This window comes from Nyctibius grandis, chromosome 2, assembly GCF_013368605.1.
Source record: "Nyctibius grandis isolate bNycGra1 chromosome 2, bNycGra1.pri, whole genome shotgun sequence".
Lineage (NCBI taxonomy): Eukaryota > Metazoa > Chordata > Aves > Nyctibiiformes > Nyctibiidae > Nyctibius > Nyctibius grandis.
In genome coordinates this window covers 17712559-17738228 of record NC_090659.1, presented here as the reverse complement: position 1 = coordinate 17738228, position 25670 = coordinate 17712559, and positions in this window count along the sequence as shown.

Sequence of the window (25670 nt, the reverse complement as noted above, 5' to 3'; positions counted from 1 at the left end):
TTTTTAGAGGCATTGGCAATTTCTGCACTTTCAGATGAGCTATTGAAGAAGCCCTGTCTCCTGCAGAGGTCTGCTACATAGTCTTGCTGTTCCTAGGAAACCTGGCCTTGGTGGAAGACCAAACTGTACGGAAAGACATTTACCCTTAAAGCAGAAAGTACTGCTGTGCCTGAGGAATGTTATTAGCTGTGCATGTAACTAAGCAAAAGTAATTTTTCAACGTGCAGCAGAGCATGCTCTTCAACTGGAAAGGATAAAAAATGGTATATGTGATGCTGAGAGTTTAGTATCAACAAGATATCCAAAAGTACTTTTAAACTATGAAATTCAGTTTACAAAAGGTGGGTGTATGTCTTCAGTTACTGTCTGCACCATCACTGTAAACATTCCAAAGCTGTTTTCTCCTGCCCACCAGCTGCCTTCCTCACGTTTAGCTTTGTCTGGTATCTTAAGTGCTCATCTGAACTGTTCCAGGCATGTAACAGTTCTGGAGCCCAGGTCATGGACCTTTTAATCTGCATATTTCTTCCTGTTTCTTCCCAGATCATTTGCAAATTACCTGTAAGCAGGTTTTTGAATAGGACCAGAAAAAGAGGCATTCATTTTCTAGTAGTCTAACAAACAAGAACGTTTTAGCACATTTCCCTAGATTTTTGCCTCTTAGATGCTTAAAACCCCTGACTTTTCTTGCCACTGAACATTTCACTGAGTAGTAAAAGTGTTTCTAGCATGTGTTTGCAGTGTGGTTTGATCTTTCAAAAAACATTTTATAGATTAATCTGGTTAAATGGTTTGAGAATCAGGCCAAACTGAGATTCCAGAGATTTCTTCTCAGTTGTCTTGTTATCTCTACTAGCCATGGCTCTGATTAAATATACCTCAGCAGGAAAAAAGAAAGGTAGCTGGTCTCTAGCAATATAATTCTGTACAGCACAACCACCCAACTGTGGGGCCAGGATCAAATTTTGAAACCCAAAAGAGAACAGCTACTATGTCTCAACTTTTTTTTACTCATTAAAGTCTGTGATGTACAATGTTCTACAAGAAGTATTAACACAGGATGCGGTGGTAAGAAAATTTATAGGTCCAACTCCTCTTTTCTGCTGTGTATCTAATTGGTTCCCTACAAGGGTATATCATACTCACTCTGTATAACACACCAGTGCTTTAACATTAATATTAATTTCTGACAGGTTGACTTCTAATTTGCATTCTAAAACATTGCTTATAGCAACAAAGTTTTGCAGAATCAGTTGTATCTAGATATCAAGGCCTACATCTGTTTTGGTGACTAAATCCTGAATTTTTGTTTCTTTATCAAATAACACACTGTTATTTGAAGAATTTGTCATATGATTCAGTTCCATAGAGTAGAGCAAATATGGTAACAGTCATAAAACCTTGTTAAGTGTGTAGCACTGACAGGCTGGAGTACTTTTACTAACTACAGTTTCCCAGATCCCTACTCTTACTTTTTTTTTTTTTCAGGATAGAGGAAATATATGCCAAGTTTATTAGACTCATATCTCCCAGATGCATTCATTAGCCAATATCCTTCCTGTCTGGAAGGATGCTCCCAGTAAATGTAGTTTGGCTTGCAGTTGCTGTGACCTGATTCAGAACAGGAAACTTCAAAATATTATCCCCTCCTCTGATGGCATTTGAACTGTTCTGGAACAGAGGTGATCATGAAGTAATCATTAATGATCTCTAATTCTTTACTTGTATGTCATGCACTTTTAGAGCACTGAATTATTGTGGTGGTTTCTGTAAGTCCAACTTTTATTAAAAACTTGAATAATCAATGCAAGAGTCCATCTTAGCTTTTTATTTTTAATTTTGAAGGAAAGCATGATTAGCCATGAGTTAATAGCTATAGACATCCCACAGATGATTCATGATATCAATACATGAGGTAAGGATGAGATAAACTCTAAACCACTGCACTTTAGCAGTTTGGAGTACACATCTTAAAAAAAAAAAAAAAAAAATTAAAGGCCCATGGAAAGGTCTTTTGAAAAGGAACTTTTGAGAGAGGACTGACAAAAATAATTGTGATTAGATAGGGAAATATATGTCTACTAATACTAATAAGGTCACTGGCTCAAGACTAAGGCCAGTGATTCCATAGCCACACAAATATGTAGAACCGACTTTGAAACACCCAAACTTGCAGCACAAACATTGAGGAACACAATAATTTCTTGACACAATGAATTTAGCATCCTAGCAGAAGTCATGAAGAAGAATAAATAATTACTTGGGAGAATGGTTAATCTTTGATTATTAATTAAGATGGTTCATTAGGAGAAATTCAGCATGAATTTTTGAAGAGGAAATAATGCCTGATCAACCTGATAACTCACTACAAAGAAATTACTAGTTTGGTAGATGAGAGGAGAGCAGTGGATGTTTATCTTGACCTTTGCAAGGCTTTCAACACTCTCTCCCATAACATCCTCATTGACAAATTGATGAAGCATGAGCCACATAAATGGACTGGGGAGTAAACTGAAAACCAGCAGAACTGCCAAGCTTAAAGGGTTGTCGTCAGCAGCACAATGCCCAGCTGGAGGCCAATCACCGGAGGTGTACCCTAAGGGTCTATACTGGATCCAATACTGCTTAATGTCTTCATTAATTACTTGAAAAATAGGACACAGTGCACCCTCAGGAAGTTTGCATATGACCCAAAACTGAGAGGAATGGCTGACACATAGAAGTCTGTGCCACTGCTTAGAGGGATTTTGGCAGACTGGAGAAATAGTCTGACAGCAATCTCATGAAATTCAACAAAGGGAAGTGCCCAGTCCTGCCCATGGGGAGGAATAATACCATGCTCCAACATAAGCTCAGGACCAACCAGCTGAAAAATAGTTCGTTAGAGAAGGACCTGCAGGTCTTGGTGAGCACCACGTTGAACATGCATCAGGAATGCACCCTCACAGCAAAGGCGGCCAGCAGTATCCTGGGTTACATTAGGCAGTGTGTTGCCAGCAGATCAAATGGAGTGATCCTTTCACTCTGCTCAGCACTGGTGAGATGCATCTGGAGTGCTGGGTCCAGTGTTGAGCTCCCCAGTATAAGAGAGACAGGGATGTACTAGAGTGAGTCCAGTGAAGGTCCACAAAAGTGATGAAGAGACTGGAACACCTCTCCTATTGGGAAAGGCTGAGAGAGCTGGGACTGTCCATCCTGGAACAGAGAAGGTTCCGAGAGATTTTATCCTGTCCATGTGTATAAATACCTGATGGGGCAGTAAAGAAGATGGAACCAGGCTCTCCTCGATGGTGTCCTGTAGCAGGATGAGAGGCACTGGGCAGAAAATGAAATACATGAAATTCCATGTAAACCCAAGAAAACTCTTTTTTTACTGTATGAGAAGTCAAACACTGGAACAGGTTGCTCAAGAATTATGGAGTCTTGGAGAGATTCAAAACATTACTGCTCTAGTTGACCCTGCTCTAAACAGGCTGCGGCTCAACTACATGATCTCCAGAAGTCCCTTCCAATCTCATCCGTTCTCTGTTTCTGGGAAATGGATAATCAAAAAAAGAAGAGGAAAAAATGGCAGTGAATGCATAGGGATTCATTACAGAAGTAACTTCACTTACCATGGCAGGACCATCTCACCCTGTTCTGCAACAAGATTTTACATAATTTTCCTACACCTGGGGAAGAACAACCCCATGCACCAATATATACCCGGGGCCACCCAGCAGGAAAGCATCCTGGTAGAAAAGGCCCTGGGGGTCCTGGTGGGCACCGAGTTGAACATGACCCAGTGACGTGTCCTTGCTGCAAAGAAGGCAAATGGTATCCTGGGCTGCATTACAAAATGTATTGCCAGAAGGTCAAGGAGACGATCCTTCCCCTTTACTCAGTGCTGGTGAGGCCACACCTGGAGTGCTGTGTCCAGTTCTGGGCTCGTCAGTATAAAAGAGACATGGACATACTGGAGAGATTTCAATGAAAGGCCACAAGGATGATGAAGAGACTGGAGCATGTCTCCTATGAGGAAAGACTGAGAGAGCTGGGACTGTTCAGCCTGGAGAAGACAAGGCTCAGGGGAGATCTTATCAATGTATAAAAATGCCTGAAAGGAGAGTGGACACAGCCAGGTTCTTTTCAGTGATTCCTAGTGTCAGGACCAGAGGCAACGGGCACAAACTAAAACACAGGATGTTTCATCTGAACATCAGCAAACACTTTTTTACTGTGAGGATGACCAAGCACTGGCATAGGTTGCCCAGAGAGGTTTTGGACTCTCCAGCCCTGAAGACATTAAAAAAAACATTTAGACACAGTCCTGTGCAACCGGCTCTATGTGGCCCTGCTTGAGTAGGGGGGGGTTGGACAAGATGATTTCCAGAGGTCCCTTCCAACCTCAACCATTCTGTGATTCTGTGTTTAAAGCTATCAAGGAAAGTTAGAATGACAGCAGTGTATAAGCAAAATACTAGTAAGAAATGATCCTGAGGGGATTCAGTGAGGCCCTTTTGACACACAGAAAGTATGAACTGAAGATGCTTAAAAGCATCTACAATCTACTGAAAGAAATGGATAGGCAAACGAGCTTTTCATAAACAGGAGTGGGTATGAGAGATGTGAATGGCAATTTCTTTCTTACCTTCCTAGAGAAGCAATAGGGATATTATATATTCTCCTGAGACAGCTGAACACAGATATTTGCTCAGTGCCAACGATGCTTTTGATCTGATTTTATTCTGGTTCTTCTTGCTGGAGAATGTCTCTCTTGGGCTAAAAGGTCCTAGAGAATCATTTGATTGAAACAGTATTTTATGCTACCATTTGGCCATACACAGCTTGCCCAGCGAAGGGAATAGGGAAGAATTGTTTTCTAACACCTTCTTAAGAACTTAAGAATCTGAAAAGAAAAAGCAGAAGAACTAGGCCAAATTAAAAGCCTTTTAATACTCTTTATAGTCTTACTGGTAGATCCTGCAATACACAGGAAAATAGCCCATGAATGACAGTTCTCACGTGCAACCCAAGTTCTCATCCTGGCAGGCTGGATGCTTCCAGTGCAGGAAACAGGGATCACTTGTCACCTGAGCCATGTTAGCTGCTGATCTCAGCTCAGCACCAGCTGTGAGGAATTCTACATTCTTGTTAAGGTTATTAAAGCACATTTGTCAAGTGAGCAGGGATCTGCATATGGGCATGTAGCAGTGCTATTCATAATGCAGTGCCATTTTGGTAGTAAGGTGTCCAAAGGAGAGTAATTCATCTTTATAAGTTTTCAACATCACTTATCAAAACATTGCAGAACCATGACACAACCAAAGACTTCAGTGTTCTCAGACAGACACAGGTGCTTTAACCAGAAGAATACAAGCAGCTCTTCAGACACTGTAGATCCTGCCCAATTATTTTCATTGAGACTGCTTCAGTGTTTCAAGGTCAGGGATTTTCAAGAGTTCTGAAGATCATTTAGTTTGATTTCCAGTCTAGCACAGAACCTGAAATATTATGGGCCATGTATCAAAATATTAACTCCTTTGCTGCTCTATGGGCTAACTGAAAAATCTACATTGTACCAAGAGTCCAGATATGTTGTATCTCAGTCAACAGATACAGGATTTTTTTGTTATGCAGGAATATTTAGAGGTAATTAACATAACATTTTTTTTGCTAACTGCCCTGAAGAAAAAGAAACTTAACTTATTTCCTACTATAACTCACTCAATTTTGCTGCTTTCCTCACTGACAAGGAATGTAATAGAGTAATCTTAACAATAGGATTCATTCTCTTTAGTTTTGGAGACTTTGATGGTACATCCTTAGTTTGTTGACAAAGCCAACAGACCTCAGTGGAGCAGCTGTGTGCGCATACATAGCTCACCTTTGTACGTTTGTGTAGAGTTAGTAAGAACTATGATGTGGAACTCAACCACCTTGGTCGTTGCCATGTTTTGTCATATTTGAGCCAAGACATGACTGAGCAAAGATCTGGTTTTCAGCTCCTCTCTTCTATTAAATCATCTGCTAAAAGGCCTATATAAAGCATTCATGTATAAAACAATATAAACCTTTGCTGGATTTTATATAGACACACACACACAAACAAATATGCATATATATATGTGTGTGTTTGTGCGCAGAGTAATTAATACAGAATTTCAAGAAACACAACACATCCTTATTTCATTCTGTCTCGGCCCTGTGTCACTTTGTTTATTCTTTGGTTGCCTGGTGACTGCCAAGTTTGAATTAAATCTCTTTCCTTCCCCTGCAACCCTCACTTACTTGAGAAGGTGGCCAACAGGAATACTGTTTGTGTTATTTATGTTTCCAACTCAGAAGCTGTCCCAGTAAAAATAAAGTGTCTTGGCATGGGACAAGAAAACATTGCATTCACAGAAATGGGCAGTGCCACCCTTTCCCTCATTCCCACCAGGGGTCAATGAAATTCAAATAAATATTATGACTCATTCCTTGCTCAAAGTTTCTTCTTTCAGTAAATCATAGATTGATTTACCGAGTGACATAGTAAAGAAGGCTTGGAACATAGTGAAATACATATGCAGGCGCACAATGGGGGCCGAGTTTAACCAAAACTGATTTACTAACATCTTACAATTTAATGGCTTCACATTTTTTTCCACATAAGTGTATGTTCTTATGTCAATATGTGTTTTTGACACTAGAAGGACTGTAGCTACTAAATTTTTATACATCCTCTGTGTACCCTTTTCACTTTAAAATCAGGATTTATGAGCTGAAAATGAATTGCATACTTCATCCGTACCTTGTTTTTTATTTTAATTCTATCCCTACCACACCATCACAGCTTCCTTAGCTTCATCTAGGTTTCGTGAACTTCATTCTCAGCAACTCACTCAAATGCATAGGAGTAGAAGGAAGTTGTGTTTTGTGTTTCTATGAGTACATTGCATTTCACTGGATAAGGAAAGTTGAAAAGATGAAGGGGTGAATACACTTTATGTCACTTCTTTCATACATCAGATGGCTACTGAAGAACGTGTCACTGGTGTATCTTGTGCAGGAACATGGAGATGAAAAAAAAAATTTAAAAAAGCTGAATTCAGAATAGTATTTGTGTCTGTGTGCTCAATAATCTGTCACAAACATCAGATCCCCTGCTTCCAAGGTGGATGTGGTATGTGCGGGGATGTGTCTTCCAGTTTCCATCTGTATTAGGGATCTTCCTGCACTCAACTACACTACTGTCTTATTCATATCACAAGTGTGCTTTTAAGGAGATTCTCCAGATCATCTCCACTTAATGTGCTTTGGTTTGTGTCATGAAGCAGTCTCAAGTGCATGAGCAGAATACCTTTTAGATAAAATTAAGCTGAAAGAGCACCTGTTGCGTTCCAGATGCAGAAAAGTATGCGGTACATTCAGTCAGTTTTGAGCTAATCTAAACCATAAAACCCTGAAGCGTGCATAGTGTGGATGTCAGCTCCTCAACACCAGCTCTTTCACTCTACAGATCCATTATTTGTGAATGTAGACATAGACTAGCAGTCTGATTGTTTCAGACTGATGTTCAGATTCTGATGTTCAACAACTTCTGTCATTTAGAAACTTTCAAATAGCACCAGAGCCTGAGTGCATTACACGCAGGAAACCTGATATTCTGACATGACACACCTCTGCAGGTTGACCCCTGGTTTGTCTTCAAGCCCCTGCTCTGCTGATTGCCTCTGAATTAGGCAGAAATCAACTTCAGAAACTTAGATATCTTTTGAAAAAATGCAGCTGAAACCAATACATTTAAAAGGAAACTTAATTTTGCAGAGAAAGTTACAGCTGGCTCTTCAGGGCTTCTGAAGGAATGGAAGATTTAGGGCTTGGGTCTGTGAGAATTTGAATACAGGAATCTTTCTATTCACAGATGTGACTTTGATAGCTAAGAAAAGTTTCCTTTCCTTAACGAGTGTTTCAGTCTTGATCTTTTTCACCACACTGAGAAGTGGACTTAAGAAGGATTGAGATGTGGACAGGATGATTGTTTTTTATTTTATAACCATTTTATAAACTTAAATGAAAATAAGCATGCATCCAATCAACAATGTGGCTGAAAAGGCTGAAAACCCAAAAGAAAGAATAACCAAAAACTAGCTCAGATGAAATCCTCTGTTGACGCTACCTAGTGTTTGCCTGAAAGAGCTCTCAAGGCTGAAAGAAATAGAGGAACAGGCAAAAAAGCACTGGAAATCTGTGTTGTTGACTGTCAGGGCTGTAAGGGCCCTACTGCATTTTAGTTGCCCTGACTGGCCTGACCTGGGACCCCTGCCCAGGCCCTCTGTGCTAATAACCTGGGAGCTCCACTTAAGCTGAGGCCCAGACACCTAGTCTTGCCTATGCTGTACTATAGGTAGCTGGTCTGATGGCTCTGACTCCTGGGTGGCCTTTGCACCTATGTTGCCTCCAGTCATGTGCCCTGAACTGTACCCACCCATTGCCTTGCTCTGTCTGGACTTATGGAACTGTCTGCTGCTGCCATCCCAGGGTCCTGTGTGGGGTCCCTCCTGGCTTGGTTTCTTTGTGGAGCCCGGCTCTCACTGCTCCCTTGCAGCTGACTATGCTAAAATCCATTTTCATCCTCTTCATCTCCTTGAAAAGCATGTCCCAAACCTCTCCTGTGTCCTGCACTGTCACACTGAAAGCTGAATGGTGAGATATGGTCTAGATAGGGGATACGGTAAGCATCTGTAATTCACAATGGAGTCAGTCAGAATTGCAGTGTAGAAAATAAAGAACACATATATCCTTGAGTCATTGAAAATCATGACTCTATGATAACACACTGGAGCTCTGAGCTATATGATGAAATCTGCATTAACAAAGCAGTAGGGAACTTTTAACTTAACAAGTTTATCCCTTGAGGGGAGGGACGTGGTTGTTTGGCAATACATCCTATTTCCTTGTGCTCTGTATGTCTTCTTTATGAAGAGTGAGGTCTTGGCCTTGACTGTACCTCTGAACTCCTGAAGCTGTGCGAAGACCAGCTGTTCAAATAAAGCAGAAATGATGTCAACTACTGGCACACAGAAGAAAATACAGTAAAGAATTCTGGGTATGTAGGTACACTTTGAGATTTGACATTTTTATAAGGAAAGCAAATGTGTAGGACATCCTAAAATCCTTCCTATTAAAAGAATCTTGGTAAGAAATTAAGTACAGTGATAGAAATGTTTGACTGAGTTTGTACTTTAAAATGAGGTTACCATAACACTTGATTAATGCTGTTGGAGTCATACTGCAATTTCAGTACATATACAAACTGTTCTGAGATTTATTGTGCAGTAAAAAAGTCTCATTAGAGAGATGTGTGGATTTTCAGTGCCATATTAGTCTCCTTTTAGCTCCAGGGTAGCTTTAAAAACCTATTCTGTACTTTCTTTTTCAAAAGCTGGAAATCCAAATACTTGCTTCTCACAGAATTTAGGACAACTAGATATTAATGGTCACTTTAACATCCTTTTTTTTGGTTTAAGGAAATAGCATTTTAATGCTCTTAAAATTGGAAAAAGGAAAAAACCTTTTAAGTTCCTGATTTTTAGTATCTATTCCTGTTCCATTATGTTGTTTGTGAAGTGGATTTTTTGTGTTCTTTTGTGAAATGTTTTAATGTATTTCAGTGCAAACTGGCTATCAGAATTTTTTTAATGCAAAGATGATGGATATATTTTCCTCCATCTTTCTTAGGAATTAAAGGGAGATATTCTGTGTCAATATGGATTCTGGCTTGAATGTTTTAATCTAAACTTTGCCACGGGGCTAAGGCCAATTCAGATCACTTGCTAAACAAATTAATTGGAATCAGTTGTTTGTAGTAATACTGGTTTCTCCACGACTCATCTTTTACAGCAGTATGCAGGTTTCTACATGTTTTGAAGCAGAGCTTGTTGGTAATTTATAGACTTTACACATTATGGTGGATGTCATGTCAGCTTCTTTTCTCCACACCTCCTATGGCAAACCTTCTCCAATGTCAGATGAGTCCTCATCTTCAAGGAAGATGGATGAGCTACAATGCTTGTGGACCAATTTGTAATGGAGGTTTGCGATCACCGTTTTATATAAAGCAATCACTTAAATTTAAGCCCGGGGGCTTGCAGCTTGGTATAACCTTCCACATTTTACTATCTGCTGAGAGCAGACAGCATCAGCATCTACTGATCTACATAAAATTATTTCATGACAAAACTGACATTTTATGTAAGGGGGTCCTCATATTAGTTAGTTTTGAAGTCCCCTGATAACTGTTGAAATAGTCTGTTATTGAGGAAAAAAAAATTATTTAGTTAACACTCAAAGAGGGCATGTTACATCTAATCAGACTACGGCAAAAAAAACCCTGTTAGAGTTCGTTTAAGAAAAACAAAAAAAAAATCCCATTGAAATAATTTGTAAAGGAAAAATTAGTTTTTAGGAACACATTTTTGCCCTGGTCACCCGTGAGAAAAAAGGATTACATGAGCATGTGTCTGTTTCCTCTGCCTGAACTAACTTGCTGATTTTAACTAAATTTGTTAGATTAGTGGTGTTCACAAAGACAGTTCAAGTCTTAAAAGTTCCTTGAAAACAATAAGCCAGGTAGAGAACAGTAAAAGGTGAAATATGCTATGGAGTATGGATACTGGAGTGTTCACCTGTCTTCTAAATAAGGGAAAAATTTTGACTGGACTTCACATATTCTTGGCTACCAGCCAGCAAACTTGCATTAACAGGGAAACTAGGTTTTACTTTCTCTTCTTTTATGGATTTACTTGGTGGTGGTTTCCAGGCTTTGCTTTATCTACATGTAGAGCTAATTTCTGAAGAAAATATCTGAATGCTCTCAACACTGTCCTATGTTTGACAAAGAAAGGAAATGTTTCCCTGAGTATTTTTAGATCTATGATAGAAGACATTTTCCATGAAGACTCCCCCCTCCTTGTTCCCAAGTTTTTTCTTATACTGTCTCTATTAAAGTAGAAAAAGAGATTTGTGGAGAGGGATAATTTGGTGAAGTGCAGGGGCCAGGGAGTTTAACTGAGAGGCACTGTGTGGGAGAAGAAAATTGCACAAGGTTAATCTCCACCTTTCAAGGAAAATAATTTCTCCGAGTTCACTTCCATCCCTTATTCTCGCAAACTTTGGAACCATATATGCGGCTTTCTCCAAGACCTTTGTCTGATGCCTCCAAGGTTAATATAAACCAAATGTTGTTCTATATCTATGTGACAGATGATGCCTGCTGCTGTCAACATTAATGAGTTGTTTGTGCCAGCCTGATACCAGGTCCTTTTTGTGAAATATTAACCTCTTCAGACATGACTGCCACTGATAAGCAGGCATCCTCTTGAAATCAGAGCAGAAGGTGAGGTGTGTGTGCGTCAGAGCTAGCTGCGATATCCTCCCCACCACTTTGTTGATGTTTACAACCGAACTGAACACATAACTAAAGCAGAAAAATCACATTGCTTATTGTTGGAACCAATATTTCAGTTTCTTGAAGAACAGTCAGAAAAGGTGCGTTTCTTATTCTCTATATTAGCTTTACTTAAGTGTACAACCAGTTGTAAAGTGGTAAAAAAAAAAGTCCCTAACCAGTGAGCCTAAGGATGACAGTGTGTAGAGTCTCTGGTGTACTCATCTGCTGCCTGGAACACTTTCCTCTAAGTTAGTTTATGTGCTACCTTTGGGTTTTTGTTCTGTAGAGTTAATACACGTGAAATGTTTCCTGGAAATAACACTGTAAAGCTTTTGCAGTTATAGTATTCTATTTTTTTTTTTTCTTGGCAATGGGTTTAGGGACTTTTCTGCTTTGAAATGTTAAATGAAACACTTTAAATGATATCAGTCTAAATCCTGACGTAAATTATTTTTTTCCTAAGTAAAAATCAAAATGAATTAAAATACATGACTTAAAAGAAAAAATCTATCTTCCTCCTCTGTGTCTTTCCCTGTACCACACACACCACACTCCCTCATTGACCACAAAAACTTTCATTTTGCTATCTGTATGGGTCATCTTTAAACTTTTTTTCCAACATGTGCTTAGATTTACATGAGAAAATATTTACATACTAATGTCAAAAGGAATCAGCAGTGTCCTGGTTAGTTATTTTTATCGCAGTACTAGCAGCACTCTAAAACAAATAATACATAAAATATGTTTGTCCCTAAAATGTGTTACCTTTCACCCTTTCTCTCTCCAACCCTATTTTAGAATCAGTTCTAATATGGACTTCCAAATGTGATTAATTTTTAGAAAACATAAAGTTTATGGAATACTCTGTTAAATGCTTCTGGTAGCCAAAGCATTACTTTTGAGCAAGAAATCAACAGTCATGTAGAAAAAAGTCAAAGCTGAGTTATTTAACAAAACTGTTTTATTTGTATGGGTTTTTAATAAAAGATGTTTCTGATATTTCTAATTTGGTCTGAAAGGAAAAAAGGAAGGGGATTCATTGTCCTGATTCAGGAAGAAATCAAATCCTGAAGACTTTAAATGTCTTAAGGAAGTTCTGTTTTTTGCCTTTATCTGTCTAATAGCTCTATGAGAGTCTAATTACCTTATTTATTAAGAAAGAGGACATCTAACAATGCAGCTGGCATTTGCTTTCTTCTATCTTGTGTAGAACTTACGTTGATTGAAAGTTGAGAACCAAATCATACCTTAAGTCGCCTTATCTAATGTAGAATGCCTAAAAATGAGAGTAAAAATTGGCCAAACAATTGTTGTGAAATGATTGTTCCTTTGATAGAAGCAATGATTGCCACTACTATGGGAAAGTGAAAATGAAAACATTAGCTTAATTTCATGCTTTTGAAAGGTAAACTATATAGAAATGTTAGAGAGTACTGAGACAGATACTTAGATCTTGTGTTTAGTATATAAAAGTAAGTCTGCACACTACACAGCAGTGTTCTACATGTCTTTTCTATATCTTTGGAAAAGTGGATTTCTACTTCAATATTGAAACACTTCAATAATTAAATTTCTTAAATCATAAGAATATTTGAAGTACTTCTTATAAAGGAAGAGGACTTACTATTGTGTCATTGGCAGTTTAAACCAAAAATGAACAGTGGATTCCCAATTAAGATTTGTTAATTTTTAGAGAACTTCCTGCCTACAGTGAAGGTTATCCATCTGATGCCTATAAACATTTTGAATGGAGCTTCTTGTGTATCACAATATTGTCTGATAGAAATGTGGCAATTCTAGGCTAGGTGAAATAATTGAAAATGACTGGATACTCTGCAGACTTTGTGACAAATATCAGATGTCCCTTGCCATACCTAAGTCCTTTAATACCAAAAAAGGCACCAAGTATTTTCAGTGCTGACAGGTCCCCTTGTTTCTAAATTTCAGGAATAAGCTGCACTACAAAGTGGCCTTCACAATAGTCATTGCAATAAACCAGGGCTCTGGGAATTTTCTCACACCAGTACAGTGCTCAGTAGCCTTGCCTGGTAATGACCAGTGCTAGTGTACAATATAAGACTCATGTGTTAGCATTTTCAGAGGAATTTCCCAGCCTGCCTTGCTGGTATTTACCATAGTGCCATGGAGTGGGGCATTGAGGAGGAGGGGGCGGGGGAAAGAGCATTCTACAATTTCCTTTCAGCACATTTACAGCTATTTTTTCAAGCTCAGCATGTGTGTTTTGGAGGCAGGAGAAGGCCAGGGCACTTGGATTGTTGTCTTAAATGAAATTCCAATCAGTCTAAAGGCTAGCTCTCTAGACAGCCGTTAACTTGCAGGTGTGCCAGACTAAAATGTGCAACGTGGTTAAACAAATGAAAGCCAGGCTATGAATGTGCAGCCTTGAAATGTTTCTTAATATGAGAAGGACAAAGAAAGATATCTATGCAAACATATTTTGATGTGCATATGTAAAATTAAAAGAGAAATTATGAGGCTTTTGGCCAAAGCAGTTTCAAATCTGAAATGCCTACTGTACTTAAATGAACGTGTATGGGAAGACTTTATTTAGGCAGCAGAATCTGACACTCACAGAAACTTTGCCTATAAAATCCCTGTAAAGTAACGTTTGCCACTACCCATTCATAACATCCCATCAGTAGAACATTAATTTAGAACGGATTTCATCTGGCTTTGTTTGTTTGCTAGCCCTAAATTTTAATTATTCTGAAATGATGTTAATTTCTGAGAGCACAATGAGAATTCTTGAATCTGTTTAACTTTGCATAGTAAGTGGCCCTGAGTGGCTGACATTGAGTACAAACTCAATCTCAAAATACCTATGTGCTTTCAAAAGAATGAAGAGATCTGATAAGAGTACAGAAGCTTTTACTTATTAGGAATATATTTCCTAGCCTAGGACAACATTACAAGTCCCAGAGCTGGAGCTCAGCCCTGAGATCTCCTGCAGCAATATGCAACACAGCTGGCCTGCTACTGAAGATAACAGTTTTGCTGAGGTAATACTCATTACAGGATGTCTTTCTCTTGTTTTTGTTTGCCCTCGGGTTACAAATGGTTGTATTTTCTGAATGCATGTGTTATTTCAAATATTTGCCAGAAGAATACTGGTTCTTAGGTTATTGCCACATGTTTTTTCTGTCTGCTATCTGATCAAAAGTTATAAACCAAGCAGTTTGGTTCAGTTCCCATATTAGATATGGTGTCCATAATCGGCACAAAACTTCCAGGAATTTGAGAAGAATTTCTTAAAAACTTAACATAAATATTGCTGGGAATAAGCACGTTCCACATGGTGATGAGGCTAAGGATACTGCTTTTCATCTAGGGGTGTCTGTGTGATGCCTGCAACTATAAGCAAAGCTATCCTGACAAAACCACAGTAAAATGAAGATTACCTCAATTTTTCAGATGAAGAACCTGAGATAAATTCTGTGAACTGTACAATTTCATGCAGGAGGTGTGTAACACAGCCAAGAACTGAACCAGAAACTGAGTTTCAGACAAGTGCCTTAGTCACAAGCACATCCATAATCAGAACAGCCTGTTTTAGAGACCTTTTGTATTTGTTTCCCTCTGTCCCATCAGTCTGCTTGTCATAAAAAATGAACCAAAGAAGGAACTGAATGCAAAAGGAAATACTGAGGTGGATTTTTTTACAGTAAATTCAGATGTCTTTAGTCTGTATTAGATAAAACAGTATAACTTATTAGAGGAATGAAGTGGTTACTTCAAAATGAACTGGTTTTAATCTACAGTGTAGCAAGTGGGTGTTTTGGTACACTCTTGCCAGTTCTCACGTATTTTGGACGGAAAATTAGGTCAATACGAGGTGTTCTTAAATATCATTTTGGTTTCTACTACATGTCAGCCAACTGACACAGTGGATTTCCCCAACACGCACTATGGTTGACTGATCTTTTCCCGCAATCAAGAAAAACATTACTTTCCCATCAGACTTTTAAGTAAGCATACATGAGGTTCATATTTACTTTACTAGCTACACAAATATTCTCAGTCTATGTGATAGCTGACAGCAAAAGCTTTTGTGATGGTCTCTTTGTGTTTGCTACCCAGACAGAAGTTTTGGAGGGCATATTTTCCACCCAGGAAATAAATTTTTCAAAGCTGACATTAAAACATAGATTTATAATTAGCGAGTAGTAGCTGGACATATCATTTTAAAGTAGAATGTTTATAATCCCTTGACAATATTTAGTGAAAGTTTAGCGAAATGGAAATTTTTGATTTGATTCAAACACTGAACCGATGAAACACCTTTTCCAGAACAACATCTGTGAGTAAGAGACTTTCTGACCTTTTCTTGGAATTCAAGTAATTTGCATTTAGACTCATACTCTGTGGCCAGACTGTGGCTTCAAACCGTTGCACACGTCAAAGAGTGGAAGAGTCCATCATGGAGAAACTTCTCAATAACAGCTCCTGGAGGTGAAAGCCTGAGTCTCCTTTCAGTGTACCACCCTTAATCACTGACAGTGGTGCAGTGGGGATGTGTAGCCTCCCTTCTGACACATCAAATCCTCAGGCTGAGGGCAGTATTCACCAATGGTTGGACCCATATTGCCAAGCTCACACTCTGGCTCTACCTGTTGCTGGCTTTATGACCTTGAGAATGTGCTTCCATTGTGCTTAATTTTCCTTTACTTCATGTAGTGCTTTCATTTTCAGCTTTTGTTTGTGGGATTTATGGGATCACACTCTGGAGCAATTCTAAATAATTGGTTTGGAGTTCTGCTTTTTTTTTTTAAAAAAAAAAACCCATGAAATAATGTCCATCAATATTAGGATTCCCCTTTTACAGATCACATGGTAGAAACCCAGTGTTTATATTTAGCTACGGAAAGCATACCAGGGGTTGCCCAGTGAGGCAGGAGCTTAATGCAGAACCCCATGACTCAATCTAGTTCCTTAAAGAAAATCTTTGAAAAAGAAATATTGCCAGCTTTTGCCTCTTATCTGTTCACCTTCTCTCATCTGACTCCTCTGGCATGTTTCTTTCCCAGTCAGTTCCTCCTTTTCAATCTCAATAATACTTCAGAGGTTTATTGGGTGGCAAGTGACAGGGGAGCTTAGGTCATTGGTCTGCTTGTCCTACAGCTTTGAGGTACAGTTCTTCCTGTATGTGACAACAGGAATGGAGAGGGGATAGAATCTGGATCTATGCAGAGAAGAGACCATAATGCATTTCAGTTTTAATATTTGAACCATTTTTTCCTTTTCTTGTCAAATTTGTAATGTAAAAGAATCCAGACTGTGTAAACATTAGAAACAGAGCAAAGGCTAGGGGAAAAAATACAATACAGACTCTATGTGAGGAAGCATGTGGCATATAAGAGAAGAAGGAGATTCAGGCATTGTTCTGGTCTGTCCTGTAAATTAGACCTATTGCTGAAAAAGGACATCAGTCACTTCTTTCTACCACTATAAGTAAATAAGCACAAGATCAAATCTGCAAAGTAAAGGAGTAGGTCAAAGGTTTTGCTTTTCTTACACAGCTATAACAAGTGAGTGAAAATAAAGAGACCTGGGAAACAAAGATAGAAGGAAATCTTCCAAAATCAGGATAAAGGAATTCTGATGCAGAAGCAATGACTTAGGAAGCAGAATATTCAAAAGTCTGCTGGTGTTTGACATCCTGTGCATCTAGGAGCTGTTAATCTGATATATTTTCTGCTGGATTTTACTTCAAGAACTACACAGCCTCAGCTGGAAACAAACATTTCTCATTGTATTTAGTGTAATTTCCCATGAAGTGCTTCTTGTTAGTCAGAGCAATTTTGGTTTCTTAATATGTTTCTAGAAAATGCTAGTCAGCTGTTTTGAAAACTTTAGTGTGTGCTAGATTACTGATCCTCATCCATTTTTTTCAAGACACAGTGGGAAAGTTGTTCATGCTTTTTATTTCCCCACAGTAAATCTAATGTCATCCCTAAATGGCAGCGGAGCATAGATCCCATGGCCCTCTGCTTCTCAAGTGTGTTGTTTTGTCCACATCTTTGCATCCAAGCCTTCTGAGTCATTCCAACAGTACAAAGTCTTGTCATTTTCTAAGTGTTTTATTCTTATTAAAAATTGTCAGGTACTTCCTGACAGGTGCTTTCAAGAACAAAGTATTCTTTCAAGGACTTTAAAAATATTTCCTGAAGGTGGAAATGGTGGTTTGGTTTTCCAGATTATGAGGGATTTAGATGACTAAATTTTATTTACTTAATTTTCTTATTGTACGTCTCTTCCTGAAATGCAGAAAAATTAGGGTGAATGGAATTCAGTTGTGAACCACTATACATTTTCTTGTCACCAGTTGATATTAAAACAATTGTCAGTATTCAAAAAAAGTGCTGGAATAGTATTTCTCTCCTACTTATCTTTCAGTATGAATGAGAAAGGCAGTGTGGTAGAGTGCATTGGCCAATCAATAGTACAACGTGTCCACATTTGAACTAGAACTCTCTTACCTTTATAGTAGTTAAAATAATAATGTCAGCACAGTTCTTGTTTGCTGTTCCACAGGAGCACAAATGTGATTGTTTACATAATTATTTTGGCTACATCTACAAATCTTTAGGAAGCCATCTCCTCTGCCTGAACCTAGACATTTATCTGTATCTCCCTGTGGAGACTCTTTCCATTCATTCTTCTCTGGTGGACCTACAATAACTTTGCAAAGAGGATCCTGTTTCTGCCCTTCAGAGTCTGCATGACCCTTGAAATAAAGGATTTTGTCATGAGCCCTGCAGCTTCTTCTGCTTTCAGCTGCCCTTCCTAATGTTGGGTATTTGCTTGGTGAGGACCAGTCAAGAAAATAGTGAAGAAGCATGTATTGGCCCTGTGGGTTGATCACAGTCATCAAATTTCAGCTTGACCTCAGCTCCTTTCAAACTGCTTTGTAAAACAATGTTGGAAATTAGAAACAGTGATAAAGGGTGGTGCTCCATATTTGTCCCCTGCAATTCTATACCATTTGCTGTTAGTAATCTTCCACCTGATGGTGATCTTTAGTGTGAACTCATGCAACTTTAATGATCCAGGGTTAGTTCATTCTGTGTAATGTATTCAAACTTGCAAGGTATGCATCCTGTTTTGTCAGCGGTCTTTTACTGATGTTTTTGGAGTTCTTAACAAAATGCTCAAAATCACCTAGAATGAATAATAGGAAGTAATTAGGGCACTTTTGTAGAGAACAACAACTTGGGTTGCTGAAGAGAAGTCTATAAACTAGTTAGCTCAAGCAATTAGCAAGGACAAAACAAGTTTGGTGCAGACTATGTTATCTTGCTTCTTAGTAGATGAGACTACTGAAAGACTGTAGACTTTTCCTCAGTCTCTTGGGTTCAAAATACTATGTCTGAATACATGATATGTTTATTGATGCAGAAAAATACTGATAATATGACCTAGGGAGAGCTGGGTTTGAGAGTCTTACTTTTGCTTTTTGTTGGACAATTGCATGGGCAACATGACGTAATACTACAAGCTTTGAGTCATTGAAGGGTGCAGAAAACTTTTATCCTTTACTCTTCTTACCTTTGTAACCCTCCATTTTCAAGAGATCTTTTTTTTGAATATCATGCAAAATAGTATCAGATGGGAGGAGAGAGGAAGTGATCTCAAATATTTTAATGCAATGGGAAAACCATTTCCTACTTGTATCCAGGCAGGATCCAAATTCCTCTCAGATGCCTTCATTGCATACATTAATAACAAGATGGAAAAGCAGCAGTGAAGGTTGTGTTTATCTTATTTCCTCCACCAGTCCTGAACAGCTACACTCTATAATACTGAATAAATTATGAAAGAGATTACTGGGAAAGTGGTGTAATCTTATATACATATCATTATGGAGTGAGTTAAGATATTGGACTTCAAATCACTTTACAGCCTAGGGGGAAAATAAACTTTCTCTTCTGGGTTAGCAATCGCATGAAATCGCATGAAATGAAGCCTTTTTGTGCAGGGTTTCTCCTCCCACTAAAGATTTCTTCTTTTTTGATTTTTTTATAAATCCCAGATGACACTTTCAAACCCAGGTTAGTTTGAAGCCACTGAACTTTTGTAATATTTTCTCTAGAAGCTTATCTGCATTGAACACTGAAGTCTGAGGCAAGAATGACTGCAGACTAGAATGTACCATAGGCCTATGTCAGAAGCTTTGAACTCAGGTACAAGTGAATCATTTCCAAGTAATCTGGCTCGCACAATGGAATATTTCCTGTCTGGATGAATTACATGCTGCCTGGGTGGGCTTTTGAATGGTGAGAAAAAAGAAACAAAGATTAAAAAATCACTGCTCCACTTAAACTGGGGAGGCAACCCAGTGAGGATATCTGAAATGCTAAGGGCTGCTGTAGATGTTTCGGGTTTGGCCTGCATTGAGCTGATCAAAGTGTATGTGAAAGGCTGCAGCATGTTTTGCTTTAGAAAACACCCTCATTATCTCCTATTTTGTACCAGATATATCATGGCAATCATTTTGTCTTGTCCTCTCAGTGTCTACATGGTAGATTGAAAAGAAAGTTAAAAGTACAGTCTTTTAAGATTTTACTGTTGAAGTGTGTCATTTAAATGTCTGCAACCATTAGGTAGAGGTTGGGGAGGGGAACCAAAAACTCATGGTGTCTTAAAATCTTCACATTTCTAGACCTAGGATAGTTGCAACTTAACAAGAATTAGAAAGAGGTTTCCCTGCACTCGGTTCTCTGGGTGCCAGCCCCTGTTAGGTGTGCAATGTTGGGCCTCAACTAGCCATTGTTTTCAGCATGGCAACTGCTTGTTGTAGAGAATCTTCAAACTGCTCTGTCATACAGCCTGGAACCTTCCATGTGGAAAGAGACACCTAAGAAGCTATTCACCCAATCGAGCAGATTTCTGAAAGTATGGCTGCGGGAGGAAAAGCTTTATTTTGCATAAAGGGCAATATGTCTTCCTTAGAGCTAAAAGTAAATTACTTTTCACAACTCAATTTTAAATTCTTTGCTCTGGTTAAAAGATGAAGTTTCTCAGCAAGCTATTGCCACCAGAGCAAGACTAGTTTATTCCTAACACTGCACAAGCTAATGATGGGCAACCATCATTCCCTACAACATACATATAAGCACTAAGAAACCTGTATGTCTCATTCAGACATCTGTTCTGTCACCTTCCTGCGATAACTGCCTCTTCCTTCCCAAAAGAACCAGATATGTTTTGGATCACCTTCCCACAGTGGGGACCAGTCTCTAAAGTTGGTCCTCACTGAGAGAACAGGAACATGCAGTAGAGAGTTCCACTGCACCATCATTTCCAAGGGAACAGGCTGAAGTCAATTTGTTTAATTTCTATGAACCAAGCATACGGATGAGCTCATGATGTCCTAGAGGCCTGCGGGCCCCAAGGTTCCAAGCCATAATGTTATCCATCTCCATTTATTATTTTTGAGCTAAAATTTAATGTAATAGAATGGTTTTATCCAAGATTAACAAAAATGAATCCCTCAAGTAACTCTATTAAATTCATTGGAGTTGCACCAAGCATGAATTTGGCCCATTATGTGTTTTCTCTGAAGATGTGAATCATCTCTAACACAACTTCACTGATTTAACATTTTGGACAACAGATTGATGCAAACAATTCTACAAAACCTCAGAAGCCATCCTCAAAAATTTCCATAACCACTTTTTTCAAAACCACATACATGTCTTGCAATTGTGCAGAATGAAACATCAGGCCACAGAACTTATATAGCAGTTTCATGAACATCTGATTTTAGGGCATTGCTTAGCATTGAAGTTTCTGGCAGTAGCTTTCCTCTGAAATAAGAAGTATGTTCCTAGGCTTTACTACTGTGATTTTGAATGTGATCTATCAGGTCCTCTGTCTAAATCATTCCCCTTCTGTACAGTTTTGACACTGAATGTGATCTACACTGTGAATAGGACCCTGTTTAGTCTGATTTACCAGAAGAAATGGGGTGCAATTGAAAAGTAAAATGTGCCACCGTATAAATTCCATTTTCTAGTGATAGAAATTTGCAATATTTTTGTTCTAACACATCAGTCAGATTTTCTGAGTCTGAACAGATTTCCAGTTGTTTTCTTATAGCTATGTCAAAATGCTTGAATTCAGCTTTCATTGACAGTGACCTCATCATCAAGTTTTATTCTGATATGTGGATATATATAATAAGGCAGCTGTGTTTATTGTAAATATTTAATTATTACCTAAACTAAAATTACTTGTATTGCATTTAGAAATTAGGAAATGAACCAGGACAGTAACACAGTCCTTGATTTGCTGAGGAGGTTTTGCTCAAGTTAGGCCTCTTAACACTGATTCTGAGTTAAAGTTGGAAGGACAATTATCCACCAAAAACTTGAGAACTTTCTTTTAGTCATACTGAAATGTATGACAGTTTCATTATAATTCTTCTCAAATATGAAGGCATGTATTTAATACAAATGCATGTAGTATGCTCTACTTTTGAGTCTAATAACTGCAATTTATCAAATTAACTGACCATTTGGCCAGATTGGTCAATTTCAGTCTTTTCATTGAAGAATTAATCCATTAAGACTATTCTTTCAAAATTTAGTTTTTGAATATCTATAAAAGCCCTTATACAGCCAGGAATAACCTGTTTTGTATATTTTTCTAACAAGAGAAACTAAAGAATGGGAAGCTGAACCAGTTGCAGTACATAGAAGAAATTTTACCACTGGCTGTAAATGTATCTAGATACCTAATTCATAAGAATGTCTGGGCTCCAGTCCTGATTAGTTTCTGGCTTCAACTGTATAATCACAAAATCACAAAATCAAGTAGGTTGGAAGAGACCTCTGGGATCACCGAGTTCAACCTTTGACCTAACACCACTGTGTCAACTAGATCATGGCACTAAGTGACACATCCAGTCTTTTCTCAAACACCTCCAGGGATGGTGACTCCACCGCTTCCCTGGGTAGCCCATTCCAATGCCTAATAGCCCTTTCTGTGAAGAAATTTTTCCTAATGTCTAACCTGAATCTCCCCGGGTGCAGTTTGAGGCTATGTCCTCTAGTTCTGTCGCTAGTTGCCTGGGAGAAGAGGTCAACCCCCACCCCATTACAACCTCCTTTCAGGTAGTTGTAGAGAGCAATAAGGTCTCCCCTGAGCCTTCTTTTCTCCAGGCTAAACAATCCCAGTTCCCTCAGCCGTTCCTCGTAGGTCAGACCCTCCAGACCCTTCACCAGCTTTGTTGCCCTCCTCTGGACTTGCCCCAGCACTTCAACGTCTTTCTTGAAGGAAGGGGCCCAGAACTGGACACAGTACTTGAGATGCAGCCTCACCAGTGCCGAGTACATGAGGACAATCACTTCCCTAGTCCTGCTGGCCGCACTATTCCTGATACAAGCCAAGATGCTTTTGGTCTTCTTGGCCACCTGGGCACACTGCTGGCTCATATTCAGCCAGCTGTCCACCAGTACCCCAAGGTCCTTTTCCACCAGGCTGCTTTCCAACCACTCTTCCCCCAGCCTGTAGCACTGTATGGGATTGTTATGGCCAAAACGTAGGACCTGGCACTTGGCCTTGGTCTCAGCCCATCTGTCTAATGTAATGGTGATATGTAGCTTTTCTCTGCTCTTTTTTGCTGGCCTGTTTTGATTTCAAGCTGTCTATTGCCTGAGGTTATGCATTGTTTTAAGAATGAACAACACCTAGCTTAAATGGGTTTCTAAATATTTCTAAGTACAAAAAATACTATATTAACAAAATGATAACTTACTCTCCCGGTTTCATTGGGATTTAGTTTCAGTTTGTGGCCAGCCATGGTGATCAAGGCCCTTTGCAGTTAAACCCAGGGCAGCTGACCCTGGCTGGCCCACAGGTGTATTCTGTATCATTAACATCAAGTTCACTATAAAAGAGAGGGCCTGCTGGGAAGAGGTGGGGTTGTTTCTGCTCTTCTTGCCTTTCTTTCCAAAGATTGTGATTGCTGGAGCAACTTGCTAGTGCTCTGTAGGTAAGTATAATTTTGTCTCTTTTGTGTTGTCATTTATATTGATTTCTTTATTTCATTAAATCTGTTTAGCTTTGACTTATGTGTCTCCCTCTTTTTCCCTATTCCCTTCCTCATTTGGGGAAGGGACATTGGGTGATAGAAAAACTGTTTATTCTTTAGCCCTGGCTGCAGGCTAAATGAGGACACTTACCAAAACGTACTCATCAGAACTTTGACTTATCAACAAATATGTTAGAGAAGACCCTTAGACTGAGTTCTCTAATATTGAATGTCTTTGGCAGAAAGAAATCCTTTATGTTAGGTATTGGAGTGATGGGCATGATAAAAGAATATGAAAAACAAAGCATTTGGTTGTTTTAGGACAATATTTAGTAGAAGCACACTGGGAAACAAATCTTTTAAAACCAAAGAGATCTTCAGAGCAAAGTGATTTGAAAAATGACAAAAATTACTTGGAAAACCCACCAGGGTAATAAGAATTTTTTATGAAAAGAAGAACTATTTATCCATGAAGCTGACTGAAAATTCACTGTCCTTGGCTCCTTGAAAAGTTCATTCCTTCTTCTTGACATAGCAAAGAAAATTATAGCAAATGGCTGTATATACAGCAAAGCATACTTTGTCATGATGAAGAAAAAAAATAACAGGGGATTTTGATTTTCAGACAAAGCTACTACTTGGAGGAAAAAAAAAATTTGAACAGTGGTAGCCCTATGTCTCCCTTCCTCTCTTACTTTGAAGATTCAGTGAACGAAACATACTTTTAAATGGTATCAGGCTGTCCCATCAGCACTACAGCTCTGCTGTAAGAAATAGAGTTTTTGCACAGCTCTAGGTGCTTTTTGTCCTTATGAGGCATTTTGTACGAGTAGAAGGTCTAATAAGTTTCTCCTTTTTTCCAGAGGAAAACATGATTTTTACTTGTAACTAGAGCTGGCCAGTAATAGTTCATTAAATCACAGTTTAGTTGTGCAAGGATCATTTCCTTTTTGAAGGAAAGTCCTTAATTTAGAAGACTGATTCAATACATATCCTGGAAACTTCTCTGGAAAGAGGAAATCTTTTTTTTTTTCATAATATTCATGTATTTGAAACTCTTCATGTATACTTATCTTTGTTCCTGTAATGAAAGAGAAATTCATTCAGCATTTGTTGTTCAGTCCTTTGCTATCTATGATGAGTCACGGTTAAAAATATTGAGAAGGGTATTTATGAGAAAAGGGTATTTATAGAATTGGGAGTATTTGAGATATTCACCATCAATTTTGGATAAATTGCAATGAATAAAATGTATGTCAGATCCCATTCAGACACTGAAGTAATTTCATGAAAAAAATATGAATGGCTATGGAACCCTGATGTGCTTCTGCAAAACAGGGTGTGAGGAAGAGTACCCTTATGTCATAGATGAAAAAAGTGAGAATTTATATTCTCAGGTGAGACAGACTTGTCCTGTAGGGTCTCCTTGGTAATAAAAGTAATTTTAATTTAAATTTAAAAAACTGTTTGGATGCCATATGTCATTATATAACCACATCACAATATAACCACCATAAACTTTAAAACTTTTATTTTTATGGTTCAAATGTAGCATTAAGGATGATCTAGGTTTTGCGTGGGTTATTTTTCCAGAATAGCCCCCCTCACCTGCTCCAAAAACCTCACAGATTTGAAAACAGCAAAACTAATTTGAGCCTGTATGTTTAGGTTATCTAATACTGTACTCTATTTTTTTAAACCTTTCCCTGAGGCATCTTTTAACATCCAGTATATAACGACATTCCCATTGAACAACGTGGATTTATCTAATACCTTTTCTTAGTCTCATAAAATTCTGTTAAAGTTTTGATAAATTTTAGCAAAAATGTCTCTCTCTTTCTTGGAAGAAACTGTTAACAAACCACAATAATAATTTGGACACTGAAGTGTCAACCTCATCTAAGACCCCTGGTAACAGTCTTTATACTGCACATAGATGTTAATATGAAGGGTTTTTTAAGGAGTTCATTTTTACCAGCTGTCATTCTGCCTCATTCATTGTAAGAAACATAGCACAAGACATATATTCAGAAATACAATATATAGAAAGGGTAAAACCAGTTTTTATTAAGCTTGAACCTGTCTGACTTTAAAATTCAAGTGCTACTGTTTAGATGTATTTGATGGTGATGATCATGATGATGACAATGTTTATTATTACTCCAAATAGTATATTAGGGTTGCAAGCCAAAGACTCAGAAT